Consider the following 19,832-nt stretch of genomic DNA (forward strand, 5'->3'; position numbering starts at 1 on the left):
TCCAGGAGCAAAAACGATCTGGAAAGCCCCGATGGCGAAGAATTTTGAGCAGAGAAGGCCACGAGATGGAGTCGAACGCCTTCCTGAAGTCAAGCTTGAGGACCATTGTAGCAGCTTTGCGTTTATGACAACAGTTGAGGGAATCAGCAGCATAGATGAAGTTTTCAGCAATGCACCGTCCAGATATAAAGCCTGTTTGATCACCGTGAACGAGCAGAGGGATGTAGGTTTTTAGGCGATTGGTGAGGAGCTTGGCGATGCCTTTGATTGGGCAGTTTTGCAGAGAGATCGGGCGGAAAGCATCCGCAGTGTTAGCACCATCTTTCTTTGGGAGAAGCACAATGAATGATCTGTTGAAACGCTCCGTTTGAGAGGTAAGATGATAAAAGTCATGAAAGAAAGCTATGAGATTGCGTTTGATGGAGTTCCAGGCCGAGTTGTAGAAGCAGGGCCCAAAACCATCAGGGCCTGGGCTAGCGTTGGGATTCATGTGCAGGAAAGCCAGTTTGATTTCGTCAGAGGTGAAAGGAGCATCCAGATGTCGAAGTTGGGGCACCGGGGAAGCATAAAGATTAGATAGATCAAAATTCCAAGAAGTTACCGCCGGGCAGCCTAACAGATTTTGATAGAAGTCCCTCAGGATAGAAGCTTTTTGATCATGGGCAAGGAAGTCCTGGTCCTGATGACGTAACGAGGGGATCTGGTTTCTTCGAAAGCGTTGGGAGGCGGAGACATGAAAAAATTTCGTGTTCTCATCCCCGAAGTAGCGCGTTTGACTTTTGCACGCTGCCTGATTGCCATCATACGATCATGGATGGCTCGATGGAGGGAGCGCTTGAGAACGATACGCAGGGATGACTCAGCAATAGATAGAGGACGAGATTCTTGCCTCGTCGGATCAGCGACTACAGCACCCTTGGCGTTGTTTCTGCAATGGAAGCATTGCTCTTTTGAAGTTTTGACCACTTGGCAGGAGCACCTAGACTGGTGAAGTGGTTGGTCGGAAGCTGGCGGGGCCGAGGTCGGGGTGGTGTCTGCGGTGGTGTGTCCATTTGGGGCTGACTGTTGGCCGTCGGTGTTGGGCAGTTGAAGCACACGTGACATGCATTGCAGCATCAAGCAAATCTTGTTGGAGCGGCACATGTTTGCTCCTCTTTTGTCAGATATGGCTTCTCTCTCTGGTGTCGACGAGGTCACAAAACATACGGTAGTCCTGCCCGATGCAACAAGTGGTGCTCTTTGGTAAAATCGAGGCGAAGTCGAAGTCGCCGGGCTGTGAGTGCGGTATGATGACACCCCTTCATCGGCAATGTGATTTTATGTTTGTGCTGTGGCGTTCTGTTATGTCCTGTTGTGCTTGTGTGATCCTTGTGCAGGTTTTCACCCGGTTTCCCTTCTATAAACCGAGCAGACATGGGCTTCTTTTTTTTCTTTTTGAACCGGTCATGGGCTTCTTCTGAATGGGCTTATGGAATTTTAGCAGCTATCTTGCTAACTTACAAAAAGAAAAATGCTTTGCGAGATTGTCTCAAAAAAAAAAAGGAAAAAAGGAAATGGGAACTGGCAACTGGGCCTATTTTTACAGTGCCATTGCCCAGGACTTGTATATTTGATGCTGAAGAGAGAAGTCTCATGTATTCTCGCTATATGGCAGTGTGCACCCGGTTAACCTGAGGCTCGTTCTGGTTGGAAGGTTCTCTGCATTGGTCAAGTATCTATACCTCTATATCTATATCTATTCTATATCTATATCTATACCTGTATTATTTTACCTACTAATAAAGTAAGGTGATATTCTTGATTTCGTCCCGCTTAAATTTTTTTAGTATAAATTTCATCCTGCTTAGGTGATTTAAAATATGTACATGCGAGATGGTACTAATTCCGGGACCTCTTTGAACTGTTTCGGCCGAAAGAAGACGGCCCACCTCGCTGCGAACCTGGCCCAGGAAGGAGGCCTACCTGCTCGCCGCGCACGCGCACCAGGCAAAAATAATATCTCCAATACAAAGGGATCGAACTCCCAACCTCGCCACCAAACCCAAAGGCCACAACCAATTGGACTGGGTCATGCTTCTCTACACAAATATGAATTCATTTACTGATTAATAGTACCACCTCGCCTCATCACACCCATAAAAAAAACTTATATACCTCCGTGATGTGAATTTAGGAAAGATTGTGCATCAATAAAGGAAGGACACGTACGTATGGGAATAAAGAATTTAATGTTGGGGAGCACTAGGGATCAGACTATTGATAAGTTGCTTCCTATCAGACTAGTCTTTCCTAATGTTAAATACCACATCCACCCACAAAATGAGTTGTAGAACGAGCAGTCTCGTTATTCCAGCCAAAAAAAGGAGCCCTTCGTCGATGAATGCATGTGTTTGCCATTTGCCAACCAGTTTGGCCCCTTCTCGGCGCGCATGCAAATCGTGATTCCTTTTTTGAAAAAAAAAATTGGTTGCATTCATAAGAATACACATGTGAGCATAGTGTTAGATTAAGAAAAAAAGCTCCGGAAAACACACTGGTGACGGCCATGGTGACCGCTCCCGCTCCGGCGGAGCGAAGTTTTTCGAGATGGCGGCGGTGCCGGCCTCGGGTTCCCTTGGGGACCTTGTGAGGAGCGGCTGGATCTGGTTGGCCTCTACCGTGCGCGCGACCCAGAGCGGTGCTTCCGGCGATTGTGGGAGAAGATGGCGGAGTTTATGGAAGGGGATCAGAAGAAGAAGCTCTTGCTATCCAATTTGACGGCCGGGAGGATTTCATCTGCGGATCTGTGAGTTATGAAGATCGAAAGAGGGAAGTTTCTACCAATTTCAACTCCAATTTGAATAGGGCATCATTTACTGGCAAGGAAAAGTTTGGGGGCATTAATTCAAGAGTTATTAGCGTCGGTTTGAGGGTGGATTTTGAGGAATGGGATCAATATTTCTTTGGTGCAGAGGAAACTTGTGTTCATCAGTTTGTTCTGGATGGTGCTCTTTCTTCTACTCCTCTGTCCGTTCCATAGTTTTTTCCCAAGTCCTAATGGTGAGTATTAATGAGGCTGGGAAGGGAAAGGAGCGTCAGAATGAGGTGGGCGAATTGCCTCTTAGAGCATCTCCACTCGCCACCCACAACAAGCCCCTTCCCCACAACAAGCCCCCCAAGCCCTTTTTTATCACCGACTAGAAAAAATCGGCCCAGTCGTGCCCCTAGAAGCCTATTTTTCACCGCTTAGGGCCGCCGGCGGACCCAGGCCGAACACGGCGCACTGGGGGGCCCTGGGGGAAACAATTTTGGCGCGAAATCATTTTGACCCGCCGAGTCAGCGACTCGGCGCCTTCGTCGTCCTCATCGCCTCGGTTTCCCACGGGAATCAATGCGAAGGCTGCCACTGGCCAGCCTTCCATTGATTCCTCACATGCGGCGCAGTGAAGGCGCGCCGACGCACGTCCCGCCCCCTCCCGCCACACGGCAACGGAGCGACGACCAATGGCTTAGGCCGCCGCTACCTGCATGAGGCGGAAGGCCGCCTCCTCTACGAGGCGGACTACCCGGCGCCGCCGGACATGCAGGTGCCGAGCTCGTGGAGGCTCAGCGTGTGACGCCCCGAGACCGATGCTCTAGATGCCTTCTTTTATTTTAATTGTTGTCATGTGTTTATTGTGTTTGTTGCATTATCATAATTGTTTTGCATATTTCATTGCGATGTGTTTATGCCATGATCACGATGAATGCCATTGCCATATTTTGTTCATTGCATCATGTTCATGTTTTATTATATTGCATTGTGCCATTTCGTTTTGTTGCATTGAGCCTCTTGTCATTTTGCATTATGCCATCCTTTGCCTGATGCATCATATTATAGCATAGTGTCACCATGTTGTTTCCAAGTCCATCATGTGCATTGCCCCTACATTATGTTTGTTGATTGCTCCATGTATGATCATGCATCATCACCTCCTCCTTCCTTCTTCTTTCTTTCATTTTGGCAAGTGACCTTTTCCCCTCCTCCATAAATGTTCATTCTTTTCCTGATGATAGTGCACCTCATCCTTAACCTCTCTGCCATTTCATCTCATTTGAATTTGTTTTGGTGGGTTAAAAAATGGCCTATTCAAACTTGTATTATTTTTCTACCTCTAAAAATGCCCAAAGCAATTTATTCAAATTCCGCACAAATTATGGACTCCAGGGATATTATCATTTCTCTCACAACACTCTCCAATTCCTCTGGACTTTTGCTCTTTTATTTTTGTTTGAAGAAATAGAAAAGGAAGAGTAGCAGCAGCCGCGCAGCCCAGCAGCAACCACAGCCACCTGGGCCTCGGCCTCCAGGCCGGCCCAGTTTCTCCTCTCGCCCGCAGCCCGCCAGCGCTGGCTCTCTCCTCTCTCTCTTGCCGGGCCCGCCTGCCAGCGACCCTTCCCCTCATGGCCACCTACTCCGTCCCTCTCCGTCTCCCTCGCTTCAGAGATAGAGAGATCGCCCCGTCGCGCCGTGAGCTCACGGACGTCGAGGCCAGCGACGTGCGCGCCCCTTTATAAGTAGCGACCGCGCCCTCCTAGGGTTTCTCCTTCCCCCTCTCTCGCCGCCGCCCACGGTAGGTCCTCGCCGTGCCCGCTGCCTGGCCACTCGATCGCCATGACCGAGACGTGCGAGAGCTCGTCTCCGCCGTAGGAGCTCCCGCCGACCACCTGCTTCCTCGACGGCGTTGCGGGACGTCAAGACGCCGTGCCGGCATCCTCTTCTTCCCCTGCAACATGAACGCCAAGCCGGAAGCCGTTCTCCGCTCGCCATCGCCTCGGTCTTCTTCCTCGGGTGAACCTGTCGCCGGCCGACTCCGTTGCTCCTTGCGTCCCCAAGCTCGAACGACTCCAGCGACAAACCCCACGGTGACGACCTGCGCCTCCCCTTTTTCCCTTGCATCGTAGTCGCGTCGTCTTGGGCCCCGATCCGAGAGGGTCGTGCTCGTCCGCCGTCGACCACCACGACAGCGAGTTCAAGCGCTTGCCTTGGGTCCCTGTGCGCCCTCCCATGCTCGCAGGTTGCGCACACGCACACTGATAACCCACAACTATAGGGGATCACAATAGTTTTCGAGGGTAGAGTATTCAACCCAAATTTATTGATTCGACACAAGGGGAGCCAAAGAATATTCTCAAGTATTGGCAGTTGAATTGTCAATTCAACCACACCTGGATAACTTAATATCTGCAGCAAAGTATTTAGTAGCAAAGTAGTATGGAAGTAACGGTAACGGTGGCAAAAGTAACAGTAGCAGTTTTGTAGTAATTGTAACAGTGGCAACAGTAAAGTAACTAAGCAAAGAGCAATATGTGAAAAGCTCGTAGGCATTGGATCAGTGATGGATAATTATGTCGGATGATTCGTGCAACAGTTATAACATAGGGTGACACAGAACTAGCTCCAATTCATCAATGTAATGTAGGCATGTATTCCGAATATAGTCATACGTGCTTATGGAAAAGAACTTGCATGACATCTTTTGTTTGGAAACTAAGGGATATTAAGGCCTCCTTTTAATAGAGTACCAGACCAAAGCATTAACACATAGTGAATACATGAACTCCTCAAACTACGGTCATCACCGGGAGTGGTCCCGATTATTGTCACTTCGGGGTTACCAGATCATAACACATAGTACGTGACTATTGACTTGCAAAATAGGATCAAGAACTTACATATATTCATGAAAACATAATAGGTTCAGATCTGAAATCATGGCACTCGGGCCCTAGTGACAAGCATTCAACATAGTAAAGTCATAGCAACATCAACCTCAGAACATAGTGGATACTAGGGATCAAACCCTAACAAAACTAACTCGATTACATGATAAATCTCATCCAACCCATCACCGTCCAACAAGCTTACGATGGAATTACTCATGCACGGCGGTGAGCATCATGAAATTGGTGATGGAGGAAGGTTGATGATGACGATGGCGACGGATTCCCCTCTCCGGAGCCCTGAACGGACTCCACATCAGCCCTCCCGAGAGAGATTAGGGCTTGGCGGCGGCTCCATATCGTAAAACGCTATGAATCCTTCTCTCTGAATTTTTTCTCCCCGAACGTGAATATATAGAGTTGGAGTTGAGGTCGGTGGAGCACCAGGGGGCCCACGAGGCAGGGGGGCGCGCCCAGGGTGGTAAGCGCCCCCACCCTCGTGGACAGGGTGTGCCCCCTGGCCTTAATTCTTTCATCAGTATTTTTTATTAATTCCAAAAATATTCTCCGTGAAGTTTCAGGTCATTCCGAGAGCTTTTATTTCTGCACAAAAATAACACCATGGCAATTCCCCCAAGCTTAAACCTTTGTTTGTCCTCAAGCAATTCAGTTGATAAACTGAAAGTGATAAAGAAAACTTTTACAAACTCTATTTTCTCTTGTTGTTGTAAATATGTAAATCCAGCATTCAAGTTTTCAGCAAAGAATATGAACTAACCATATTCACAATAACATTTAGGTCTCATGTTTACTCATATCAATGGCATAATCAACTGAGCAATAATGATAAATCTCGGATGACAACACTTTCTCAAAACAATCATAATATGATATAACAAGATGATATCTCGCTAGCCCTTTCCGAGACCGCAAAACATAAATGCAGAGCACCTCTGAAGATCAAGGGCTGACTAAACATTGTAATTGATGGTAAAAGAGATCCAGTCATACTCAATATAAATTAATAGTAATGGATGCAAATGACAGCGGTGCTCTCCAACTGGTGCTTTTCAATAAGAGGATGATGACTCAACATAAAAGTAAATAGATAGGCCCTTCGTAGAGGAAAGTAGGGATTTGTAGAGGTGCTAGAGCTCGGTTTTTGAAATAGAGATAAATAATATTTTGAGCGGCATACTTTCATTGTCAACATAACAACCGAGAGATCTCGATATCTTCCATGCTACACACATTATAGGCGGTTCCCAAGCAGAATGGTAAAGTTTATACTCCCCCACCACCAACAAGCATCAATCCATGGCTTGCCCGAAACAACGGGTGCCTCCAACTAACAACAGTCCTGTGGGAGTTTTGTTTGTAATTATTTTGATTTGGTTTGAGCATGGGACTGGGCATCCCGGTGACCAGCCATTTTCTCGTGAGTGAGGAGCGGAGTCCACTCCTCTTGAGAATAACCCACCTAGCATGGAAGATACAGACAACCCTAGTTGATACATGAGCTATTCGAGCATACAAAACATAATTTTATTTGAAGGTTTAGAGTTTGGCACATATAAATTTACTTGGAACGGCAGGTAGATACCGCATATAGGAAGGTATGGTGGACTCATATGGAATAACTTTGGGGTTTATGGAAGTGGATGCACAAGCAGAATTCCCGCTTAGTACAAGTGAAGGCTAGCAAAAGACTGGGGAGCGACCAACTAGAGAGCGACAACAGTCATGAACATGCATTAAAATTAATAAACATTGAGTGCAAGCATGAGTAGGATATAATCCACCCTGAACATAAATATCATGGAGGCTATGTTGATTTTGTTTTAACTACATGTGTGAACATGTGCCAAGTCAAGCCACTCGAATCGTTCAAAGGAGGATACCACCCTATCATACCACATCATAACCATTTTAATAGCATGTTGGCACGCAAGGTAAACCATTATAAACTCCTAGCTAATTAAGCATGGCATAAGCAACTATAATCTCTAATTGTCATTGCAAACATGTTTCATTCATAATAGGCTGAATCAGGAACGATGAACTAATCATATTTACAAAAACAAGAGAGGTCGAGTTCATACCAGGTTCTCTCATCTCAATCAGTCCATCATATATCGTCATTATTGCCTTTCACTCGCACGACCAAATGGTGTGGATAATAATAATAGTGCACGTGCATTGGACTAAGCTGGAATCTGCAAGCATTTAGTTCAAGGGAGAAGATAAAGTAATATGGGCTCTTTGTTAAATCATCAATAATGCATATAAGAGCCACTTCAGCATTTTCATTATGGTCTTCTCCTCTCGACCCCCAAAGAACAAGAAAAGAAATAAAACTATTTACATAGGAAAGCTCCCAACAAGCAAAAGAAGAAGGATAAATCTTTTTGGGTTTTATTTTTAATTACCACTACTACCAGCATGGAAAGTAAACTAGCTAAAAGCTACAACTATTTTTTTTGGTTTTCTTAAGGTTTTTCAAACACACAAGAAGAAGGCTAGAAAAGAAAATAAACTAGCATGGATAGTACAATGAAAAAGTATGAGCACCGACAACTAGAATGAGTGTGTGAACATGAATGTAAAGTCGGTGAGAAATACGTACTCCCCCAAGCTTAGGCTTTTGGCCTAAGTTGGTCTATGCCCACAGATCAAAGCTGCTCTCTCCAGGGTACTGAGGAGGGTCCTTAGGGTGCCACTGGTTAGCGATCTCCTCCGGATCCCACTGATAAACAGATTGACGGTGAGGATCAAGTGGTGGCTCCGGCTCGGGCTCTGGAGCTGGCGTTAGGTTCCGGTAGGCATGAATGGCCTCCGACAGAACAAGGTACATGCCTGAAGATAAGTTGAACAAAGAAGCAGGCAAAGTAATAGTCTCAAAGTAAGTTTTATCAAATATCAGTCTACAGTTAAGCATCTTTTTCTTGTTCTTAACAATAAAATCATGTGCTACCATACTCTTATAGTCTAGAAAAACAGGAGGCAACAACTTTTCTTCTTTCTCATAATGCCTAATAGGTATGTTAAAGTGTGCAGTGAGGCGCGAGGCAAAGATACCTCCCAGGATGGGACCCTTCGTACGGTTCAGATTTAACCGCTTGGCAACAATAGCGCCTAGACTAAAAGTGTTATCACGAAACAAGGCATGGCACAAAATAACAATATCAGGGGCACTAAGGTTTCCACAATTCCCGCGACCAATTAAACATCTACTAGCAAATATTGCAAAGTCATGTAGAACAGGAAAGTGTATGCTAGTGATTCTTGCATCGGAAACTTTTCTTGTTTCCCCTACAACAATCATATCAATAAACCCTTCCACATCATTACGATGTGGTTCCTCTATGCTGCCCGCAAAGGGTAACTTGCAAACCTCACAAAAATCATAAAGGGACATCTCCTTATATTCATCATATAAATAAAAATCCACCGAAGGTGGTGATCTCCTAGCATGGAAATGAAAATTTTGCACAAAAATATTAGTGAGTAGGAGATACTGTTCGCGCTGGTCGCGGAGGAAGTCGGTGAGGCCCGCATTCTTAGCCAAATAATAAAAATCATCATGAATCCTGGCTGCCCTCAAGAAATCATCACAAGGCCATTCACATGGCCGAACCTCCGCGGTGCGAGGGAGATTATATTTGGGCTTCTTATCCTCCTCACTTTGCTTGTCCTTCGAGCTTCGTCTCGAAGAGCCCCTCAATAATCTCTTCATCATTTTCTGAAAATTTCTGAAATTTTTAGTAACTTAAAATAAAAGTAAACCAAACTCAACAAAATTGATAGCAACTACTCTCACAAGTGCCTAGAGACTATATCATGCATTAGGACTACTTGGGACCAAATAAATTTGACATGCAAGCCCAAGAACAGGGTCACCTAAGCAGCCAAAATTTGCAATGAATAAAGCACTAGAACAAAAACTAATTGGACCATTGGAGGAGTCACATACCGAAGAACAATCCCCCAAAGCAGTTTTGTGAGTGGAGCTTTGAGCAAGGAGATCGAAAATGGCAGCAAGATGAGCTAGAACTCGTGCTTGAGCTGGTTGGTGATTTTTTTGGGGAATAAGATGGAGTGTGTGGGTGCTGGAATAAGTGGAGGGGGGCCACCAGGGGCCCACGAGGCAGGGGGCGCGCCTAGGGGGAGTGGGCGCGCCCTGGACCCTCGTGGCCAGGTGCTGGCTCCCCCTAATGTGTTCTCAGTGCCAAATATTCTCAAATATTCTAGAAAAAAATCATATTTCAATTTCGGGGCATTTGGAGAACTTTTATTTTTGGGGTATTTTTCATTGCACGGATAATTCAGAAAACTGACAGAAAAATACTATTTTTGCTTTATTTAATCTAAATAACAGAAAGTAAAAAGAGGGTACAAAGAGTTGTGCTTTCTAGCTTCATCCATCTTATGCTCATCAAAAGGAATCCACTAACAAGGTTGATCAAGTCTTGTTAACAAACTTATTCCGAATCGCATGAAACCGGAGAATTTTCGAATAGCACTAGGTTACCTCAACGGGGATATGCTCGTCCCCAACAATAAGAATATCATATTTCTTCTTGACAGTAGGAAGAGTAAATTCAAAACCTCCAATAATAATCGATGGAATTTTTCCAATAGAATTGATAATGTGGACTTGAGGTTGTTTCCTCGGAAAGTGTACCGTATGCTCATTACCATTAACATGAAAGGTGACATTGCCTTTGTTGCAATCAATAACAGCCCCTGCAGTATTCAAGAAGGGTCTACCAAGAATAATCGACATAGTATCGTCCTCGGGAATATCAAGAATAACAAAGTCCGTTAAAATAGTAATGTTTGCAACCACAACAGGCACATCCTCACAAATACCGACAGGTATAGCAGTTGATTTATCAGCCATTTGCAAAGATATTTCAGTAGGTGTCAACTTATTCAAATCAAGTCTACGATATAAAGAGAGAGGCATAACACTGACACCGGCTCCAAGATCACATAAAGCAGTTGTATAGTTGGTACTCCTGGATCTCCAAGTTTCTTTGGTATTCCACCTTTAAAAATATAATTAGCAAGCATGGTGGAGATTTCAGCTTCCGGTATCTTTCTTTTATTAGTAACAATATCTTTCATATACTTAGCATAAGGATTCATTTTAAGCATATCAGTCAAACGCATACGCAAAAAGATAGGTCTAATCATTTCAGCAAAGCGCTCAAAATCCTCATCATCCTTTTTCTTGGATGGTTTAGGAGGAAAAGGCATGAGTTTTTGAACCCATGGTTCTCTTTCTTTACCGTGCTTCCTAGCAACAAAGTCTCTCTTATCATAACGTTGATTCTTTGATTGTGGGTTATCAAGATCAACAGCAGGTTCAATCTCTACATCATGGTTATTGCTAGGTTGAGCATCGACATGAACATCATCATTAAGATTATCACTAGGTTCATGTTCATTACCAGATTGTGTTTCAGCATCAGAAATAGAAATATCATTGGGATTCTCAGGTGTGTCATCAACAGGTTCACTAGAAGCATGCAATGTCCTATCATTTTTCTTTTTCTTCTTCTTAGAAGAACTAGGTGCATCAACATTAGTTCTCTGAGAATCTTGCTCAATTCTCTTAGGGTGGCCCTCAGGATACAAAGGTTCTTGAGTCATTTTACCCCCTCTAGTCACAACTCTAATAGCATTACCATTTTTCTTATTATTTAATTCACTGAGCAAATCATTCTGAGCTTTAAGCACTTGTTCTACTTGAGTGGTAACCATAGAAGCATGTTTACTAATGAGTTTAAGTTCACCTTTAACTCTAGACATATAATCACTCAAGTGTTCAATCATATAAGCATTGCGTTTCAATTGTCTACCAACATAAGCATTGAAGTTTTCTTGTTTAATAATAAAATTATCAAACTAATCTAAACATTGGCTAGCAGACTTATAACGAGGAATATCACCTTCATCAAATCTATAGAGAGAATTTACCTTTACTACCTGTGTCGGGTTATCAAGACCATGTATTTCTTCAACATGCGGCAAATTAAGACCATGTATTTCTTCAATAGGAGGTAAATTCTTAACATCTTTAGCTTTAATACCTTTTTCTTTCATAGATTTCTTTGCCTCTTGCATATCTTCAGGACTGAGAAATAGAATACCCCTTTTCTTCGGGGTTGGCTTAGGAGTTGGTTCAAGAAGTGTCCAGTTATTTTCATTAGTCAACATATTATTCAATAGCAATTCAGCTTGATCAACAGTTCTTTTCCTGAAAACACAACCAGCACAACTATCCAGGTGGTCTCTGGAAGCATCGGTTAGTCCATTATAAAAGATATCAAGTATTTCATTTTTCTTAAGAGGATGATCAGGCAAAGCATTAAGTAATTGGAGAAGCCTCCCCCAAGCTTGTGGGAGACTCTCTTCTTCAATTTGCACAAAATTATATATTTCCCTTAAGGCATCTTGTTTCTTATGAGCGGGGAAATATCTAGCAGAGAAGTAATAAATAGTATCCTGGGGACTACGCACACAACTAGGATCAAGAGAATTAAACCATGTCTTGGCATCACCCTTTAATGAGAACGGAAATAATTTAAGGATATAATAATAGTGAGTTTTCTCATCATTAGTGAATAGGGTGGCTATATCATTTAATTTAGTAAGATGTGCCACAACAGTTTCAGATTCATAGCCATAGAAAGGATCAGATTCAACCAAAGTAATTATCTCAGGATCAACAGAGAAATCATAGTCCTTATCAGTAATACAGATAGGTGAATTAGCAAAAGCAGGGTCATATTTCATTCTAGCATTCAAAGATTTTTCTTTCAGCTTAGCTAATAATTTCTTAAGATCATTTCTATCATTGCAAGCAAGAAAGTCTCTAGCAGTTTCTTCATCCATAACATAACCCTCAGGCACAACAGGCAATTCATATCTAGGGGGAGAATCTTCATCATCACTTTCATCAATATTATCAGTTTCAATAATTTCATTCTCTCTAACCCTAGCAAGTTGTTCATCAAGAAATCCACCTAGTGGCACAGTAGTATCAAGCATAGAAGTAGTTTGATCATAAGTATCATGCATAGCAAAAGTGGCATCATCAATAACGCGACATATCAGAACTAATAGCAGAAGCAGGTTTAGGTGTCGCAAGTTTACTCAAAACAGAAGGCGAATCAAGTGCAGAGCTAGATGGCAGTTCCTTACCTCCCCTCGTAGTTGAGGGATAAATTTTGGTTTTCTCGTCTTTCAAGTTCCTCATAGTGACCAGCAGATATAAATCCCAAGTGACTCAAAGAATAGAGCTATGCTCCCCGGCAACGGCGCCAAAAAATAGTCTTGATAACCCACAAGTATAGGGGATCGCAACAGTTTTCGAGGGTAGAGTATTCAACCCAAATTTATTGATTCGACACAAGGGGAGCCAAAGAATATTCTCAAGTATTAGCAGTTGAGTTGTCAATTCAACCACACCTGGATAACTTAATATCTGCAGCAAAGTATTTAGTAGCAAAGTAGTATGGAAGTAACGGTAACGGTGGCAAAAGTAACAGTAGCAGTTTTGTAGTAATTGTAACAGTGGCAACAGTAAAGTAACTAAGCAAAGAGCAATATGTGAAAAGCTCGTAGGCATTGGATCAGTGATGGATAATTATGTCGGATGCGATTATTCATGCAACAGTTATAACATAGGGTGACACAGAACTAGCTCCAATTCATCAATGTAATGTAGGCATGTATTCCGAATATAGTCATACGTGCTTATGGAAAAGAACTTGCATGACATCTTTTGTTTGGAAACTAAGGGATATTAAGGCCTCCTTTTAATAGAGTACCGGACCAAAGCATTAACACATAGTGAATACATGAACTCCTCAAACTACGGTCATCACCGGGAGTGGTCCCGATTATTGTCACTTCGGGGTTACCGGATCATAACACATAGTACGTGACTATTGACTTGCAAAATAGGATCAAGAACTCACATATATTCATGAAAACATAATAGCTTCAGATCTGAAATCATGGCACTCGGGCCCTAGTGACAAGCATTAAGCATAGTAAAGTCATAGCAACATCAATCTCAGAACATAGTGGATACTAGGGATCAAACCCTAACAAGACTAACTCGATTACATGATAAATCTCATCCAACCCATCACCGTCCAGCAAGCCTACGATGGAATTACTCACGCACGGCGGTGAGCATCATGAAATTGGTGATGGAGGAAGGATGATGATGACGATGGGGACGGATTCCCCTCTCCGGAGCCCTGAACAGACTCTAGATCAGCCCTCCCGAGAGAGATTAGGGCTTGGCGGTGGCTCCGTATCGTAAAACGCGATGAATCCTTCTCTCTGATTTTTTCTCCCCGAACGTGAATATATAGAGTTGGAGTTGAGGTCGGTGGAGCACCAGGGGGCCCACGAGGCAGGGGGGCGCGCCCAGGGTGGTAAGCACGCCCCCCACCCTCGTGGAGAGGGTGTGCCCCCTGGCCTTGATTCTTTCGCCAGTATTTTTTATTAATTCCAAAAATATTCTCCGTGAAGTTTCAGGTCATTCCGAGAACTTTTATTTCTGCACAAAAATAACACCATGGCAATTCTGCTGAAAACAGCGTCAGCCCAGGTTAGTTCCATTCAAATCATGCAAGTTAGAGTACAAAACAAGTGCAAAAGTGTTTGGAAAAGTAGATACGATGGAGATGTATCACACACCTATCTGCACCCCGTGCGTGCACCCTGCCTTTTTTGCCTTGCCCCGCGCTCGCGCACAACGCCGCACCCCTGCAGCTCCGCGCCGCCGTGTCTTGCTGGCCCCGTTGCCGCCATTGCCTCCTCTGTTTCTGCAAAGGAGCTTGATCCGCCTCGGTTAGCTCAATAAGGGCGAAGCCCCTTTGGGTTCAGTAGTCCCGCCTAGCCCGACTAGTCAGAACCCCACCTTGCTATCCAGGAGACCTGGGTTTGAATCCCAGGCTCCGCACATATTTTTTTGGGGCGTGGTTTTATCAGCGTGTCACTAACTGTGTGGCCCCACCTGTCAGTCTCTCCCCCAAAATCCTTTTCTTTTATTTAATACCAGGGGATATTCCATTTCTTGCATGTGGAATCTTTCCTATTTGGGCAAGTCCAATTCTGGACATTTCCACTTCTGGAAATTTGCCATTTCTATTTAATTCCATATTAGCCAGGTTCTCTTAATGCATTTGTGAGCATTTTTCTTACAACAATATATACATATTATATATGTTTTTGGACTAGAAAAATCCCACTAATCCATTGGCGGCATCCATTTCATCATTTCAGCAAGTTTGCACACATGTCATTTTACATCACTTTGCTGTTTTGTCATTTATGTGGATATTTATGCAAATATGATATGCGGTAACTTTGTATGTAAACATGCTCACTTTCATGCCATATTACTGTTAGATTTTGTATCATGCCATGAAATGCATTGTAGTGAGTGAAACAAGCTTGCAAACATGCCTACATGAATCTGTTTTGCCATGCCATGTTCATTTTTGGCAAGTCTGAATCTATAAACATAACTTGTCATTTTGCTTTGGAGCTATCATCAAATCTACGAGTTTCTGGACAAAGTTCAGTGAGGGAGTTTTGTTAAGTGCATACTGTACTAGCATGCTATGCTCTTTGTTGCCTTAATATGTTCCTGTAGCATGTAATTTGCTAGACCTGAACATTGCATCCTGAATCTGTTTCCTGCCATATTCTGTGTTTTCTCCAAGTCTGCAAAACTGTTGTCACTTGTCAGTTTGCCATGCTGTTTTGGTGATGATCTAGTGAGTTTTAGAAATAGTTCAGTAATCATGTTTCGTAGTAGATGTTATGTGCTTCAGTGCCATGCCATTTGTTTCCATGTTTGAGTGCTGTAGCATATTTAAACATTGCATCCAAGTTGGCATGTTGCTGTTTTAAATATCTTTGCATTGCATTTTGTTTTGCTCACCATTTGCAAACCGTGCATCCGTTTCCGGTGATCCTTATATCGATTTCAACCGAAATCTTCGAATCTTTCTAGTGGCATGCTTGGGTTACCAAGATTCTGCCCATATCCATCTTGTCTCCACCATTTCTCTCCCGTTGTCGTATCCCTCGTATCGGTAGCCCCTTAGCTTCGTCTTTTGCATTCTTCTTATGCATTCATGTTCCTCGTGCAAATAGCATGTGTTATTTTTCCATGTGACGTTTATGTGTTGTGTGTTTACCATGTTATTTGCTTCTTTCAGGTTGTGCTTCTTCCCGATAGTTCCCGTTTCGTTGCGATCGTGAGGATTCGTTCGACTACTCTTGGTTCATCTACGCCGCTCATCTTTTTCATGGACTCGATCTTCTTCCTAGCGGGATTTCAGGCAAGATGACCGTTACCCTGGATCTCACTACTATCTTTGCTATGCTAGTTGTCTCGATGCTATCGCTATGTCGCGCTACCCACCACTTGTTTATCAAGCCTCCCAATTTGCCATGATAGCCTCCAACCTTTTCCACCATCCTAGCAAACCGTTGTTCGGCTATGTTACCGCTTTGCTCAGCCCCTCTTATAGCGTTGCTAGTTGCAGGTGCAGTTGCAGGTTGTTCCATGTTGGGACATGGATATCATGGGATGTCACAATATCTCTTATTTAATTAATGCATCTATATACTTGGTAAACGGTGGAAGGCTCGGCCTTTTGCCTGGTGTTTTGTTCCACTCTTGATGCCCTAGTTTCCGTCATGCCGGTGTTATGTTCCTTGATTTTGCGTCCCTAACACGGTGAGGGTTTATGGGCCCCTCTTGACAGTTTGCTTTGAATAAAACTCTTCGAGCGAGGCCCAACATTGGTTTTACCATTTGCCTAATAACAACTAAAACTTGCATAGGGACTTTCCGGACCCCGAGGATTCTTAATCAACCCCCGGGCCAATGCTCCTCATGAGTGTTGGTCCAAACTAGAGCACTGTGCGGGGCCGCCCCAGGGTAACCTGGGTTATTTTGGCACCTGTACGCGTCGCTCATCCATCGTGGCCTGAGACGAGATACACGCGGCTACTATCAGGGTCTCGGCACGCCGACAGGTCTTGCTGGACTTGTTTTATCATTGTCGAAATGTCTTGTGCACCGGGATCCTGAGTTTGATCGGATGTCCCGCGATGGAGGATTGTGTCCGCGGATCGTGAGCTTGTCATGGGCTAAGTTGGGACACCCCTACAGGGTTTATACTTTCGAGAGCCGTGCCCGCAGATATGTGGCAGATGGGAATTTTTAATATCCGGTTGTAGTGGACTTGAACTAAACTCAATTAAAATACACCAACCGCGTGCGTAACCGTGACTGTTTCTTTTCGGGTGCGTTCGAGAAGAGAACACGGTGGGGTTATGTTTGAACGTAAGTAGTTCAGGATCACTTCTTGATGATTACTAGTTTGCGACCGTTTGCGTAGTTTCTCATCTTACTCTTGTACTCGTAAGTTAGCCACCATACAATGCTTAGTCGCTTGCTGCAACCTCACAACTTATCCATTCCATACCCATTAAGCTTTGCTAGTCTTGATACCCATGGTAATGGGATTGCTAAGTCCTCGTGGCTCACAGATTACTAGAACAACAGTTGCAGGTACAGGTAATGCGATGATCATGACGTGAGAGCGATGTTTGCTTGTTTTGGAGTTATTCTTCTACTTCTTCTTTGATCAGGGGATAGGTTCCGGGTCGGCAGCCTGGGCTAGCAGGGTGGATGTCGTTTGAGTTTCTGTTTGTGTTTCATCCGTAGTTGGATGTTTCCTCATGTATGATGTTTGATGTATTCATGTGGCATTTGTATGCCTTGTATGTATCCCCAACTATTATGTAATGGTACGATGTAATGATATCCACCTTGCAGAAGTGTTTCAATATGCGGCTCTATCCTTGGTGGGACCTTCGAGTTCCTCTCGGATAGGATCGCATATTGGGCGCGACACAACGCCAGCGGAGTCCCGGTGCCACCGCCGCCCTCCGGTGCTGAACGACACGCCGAGATCGCGTGCATCAGGTCGTCGCTGCCGGAGCACGCGCGACAGCAGCCGAGGTACGCCCTCGACAGCCACAACCCATGGACGGCGTACTTCGATCGCCGCCACGCCGACCAGCTGGCTGCCACGAACGGCGTCGAACCTCGCGGCTGCCTCAACTCTGAGGGACGGTGCCAATGGTGGGGTGTCCCGGGCGCACGCTCGAAGTCATCCTCGAGCACATCGAGGCCGCTAACTGGCCGCGGTTGGAGTACCCGGCTCCCCCACCTTCTCTCGCCTCCGCGACAGTTCCTGGACGCCGAGGCGAATGGAGACGGCGTCGTCGTTCTCGGCTCCCGTTCCTCCGGGACGCCGGCGCTCCTCCCCGTCAAGCCGGAGCCACGGGAGACACCGCTCTGGCAGCGCACCCACGGCGGCGCCCTCGTCATCAATGAGGGCGGCGTCCCTTCCCCCCTCCTGCCTCGTCAAGCTGAAGACCGAGCCGACGCTCCTTCCCGTGAAGAAGGAGCACGAGGCCATGGCCGCCGACGAGGAGACCGGCCTCAAATGGCCGTGGGACGACTACGTCCGGCAGGAGATGGAGCGCCAGCGCCGCGCCCTCGAGGAGATCACTGCCTGGCGCTGCGGCCGCGAGGAGGGCGGCGTCGTCATCCTCGACGACAGCGACGAGGAGGCGCCCGGGCCGTCCAACCCGGCCGCCACGGTGACTCAGGGCAGGGGTGCAGCAAGGACGGCAACGGTGTGTAGGACGACAAAGGCGACGGCGACAACGGTGACTACACTAACTTCTACAGGCTCCTTAGCATGTAGAAGGCTCAAGGCGGTGGTGTAGTAGTAATAGTAGTAGTTTTTAGTTTGTTTTTTAAATTATGTTTTCTGTTTGTACAAATTTCAATGAAAGCGCCTGGATTTCCTTTAAATTTGTGTCATTTTGTACGAAGTTTGGTTTTCAAAAAGCGACGTCTGGGGCCAGCTTGGGGCGGCGGTTGGGAAACCGACCACCCCCACGCCGATTTTGTCGCCGGCTGGCCCTCATGCGACGCTATTTCGAGCCCGTGGGGGCCGAACGGCTGGAGATGCTCTTATGGCGGTGAGCTTCACACGCACATGCCAAGAGATGGAGGAGATGGTGCTATTGGGATTTGGGAACCTGCAGTGACAAGTAAGGATGCAAGTGGGGTGGGACTACTCGCTATGCATTGTGCCACCCCGCTAAATGCTGTTGGGCGGGTACTCTCGCCCTCGAAGAGTGCAGGAGGCGAGAACCCGCTAAGGCCTTCTTTGGTTTGCAAGAACTTTGTAGGAATTCTATAGGATATGATTTGTAAAGAAAAAATTCCTTTGAAGCCCTTTGGTTTGTAGGAATACATTCCTATTCCTATGTAGGATAGGAATCAATCCTTCACATTTTAAAGAGAAAAACATTAGCTTAAACTCAATGAAAAAAGTCCTACCCTATGCATCAAATGTCATCTCTTTCTCTATAGGAATTGAGATGCATGTCATCTCACTTCCTATGATTTTTCCATTTCTATAACATTTCTATCCTATAAACCAAAGGAGGCCTAAACGGACGGGTTGGAGGAATTGGACTTTTGTCTTGTAGTGATTTATAGTACGGTTCTTGTGAGTTAGTTGCAATCTGAAGCAAAGAAGAAACGGAAGTTTAAAGTAGTGAGTAGTGACAGGTTGTTGCGAACACGATATAAAAAGCAAGAGCAAAATAAAAGAGTGCAAGATGTAAATAATGATTGTTGGAATCGCTTGGACTAAAGCGTCATCAGGGAGTTTGGGCTCCCCATTAGTTTGTTCTTAATGCGACCGATGCCTAAGCATAATTCGAAGTCGGATTCTAGCCACTTTATACGTTTCTTCAAGTGGGCGGAGCCAATTATAGATACGAGCATACAAGCAGCAACCACGTATCCCATACGCCACTACCATTCATCCCCACTTCGGTTACCGAATGGTAATTAAAGGTTTCCCCATGGACGCAACTAAGGCGGTCTCCGTTTGTCCCCTATTGCAATGATCTGTGAAGGAGGGAGATAAGCACTGTCACTAGCAACTTCCACTTCGCGCCTTCACAACAATAGTGACAACCTTCCACTCAAATGAGGCATATGTTGGATG

This window comes from Triticum aestivum, chromosome 7D, assembly GCF_018294505.1.
Source record: "Triticum aestivum cultivar Chinese Spring chromosome 7D, IWGSC CS RefSeq v2.1, whole genome shotgun sequence".
Lineage (NCBI taxonomy): Eukaryota > Viridiplantae > Streptophyta > Magnoliopsida > Poales > Poaceae > Triticum > Triticum aestivum.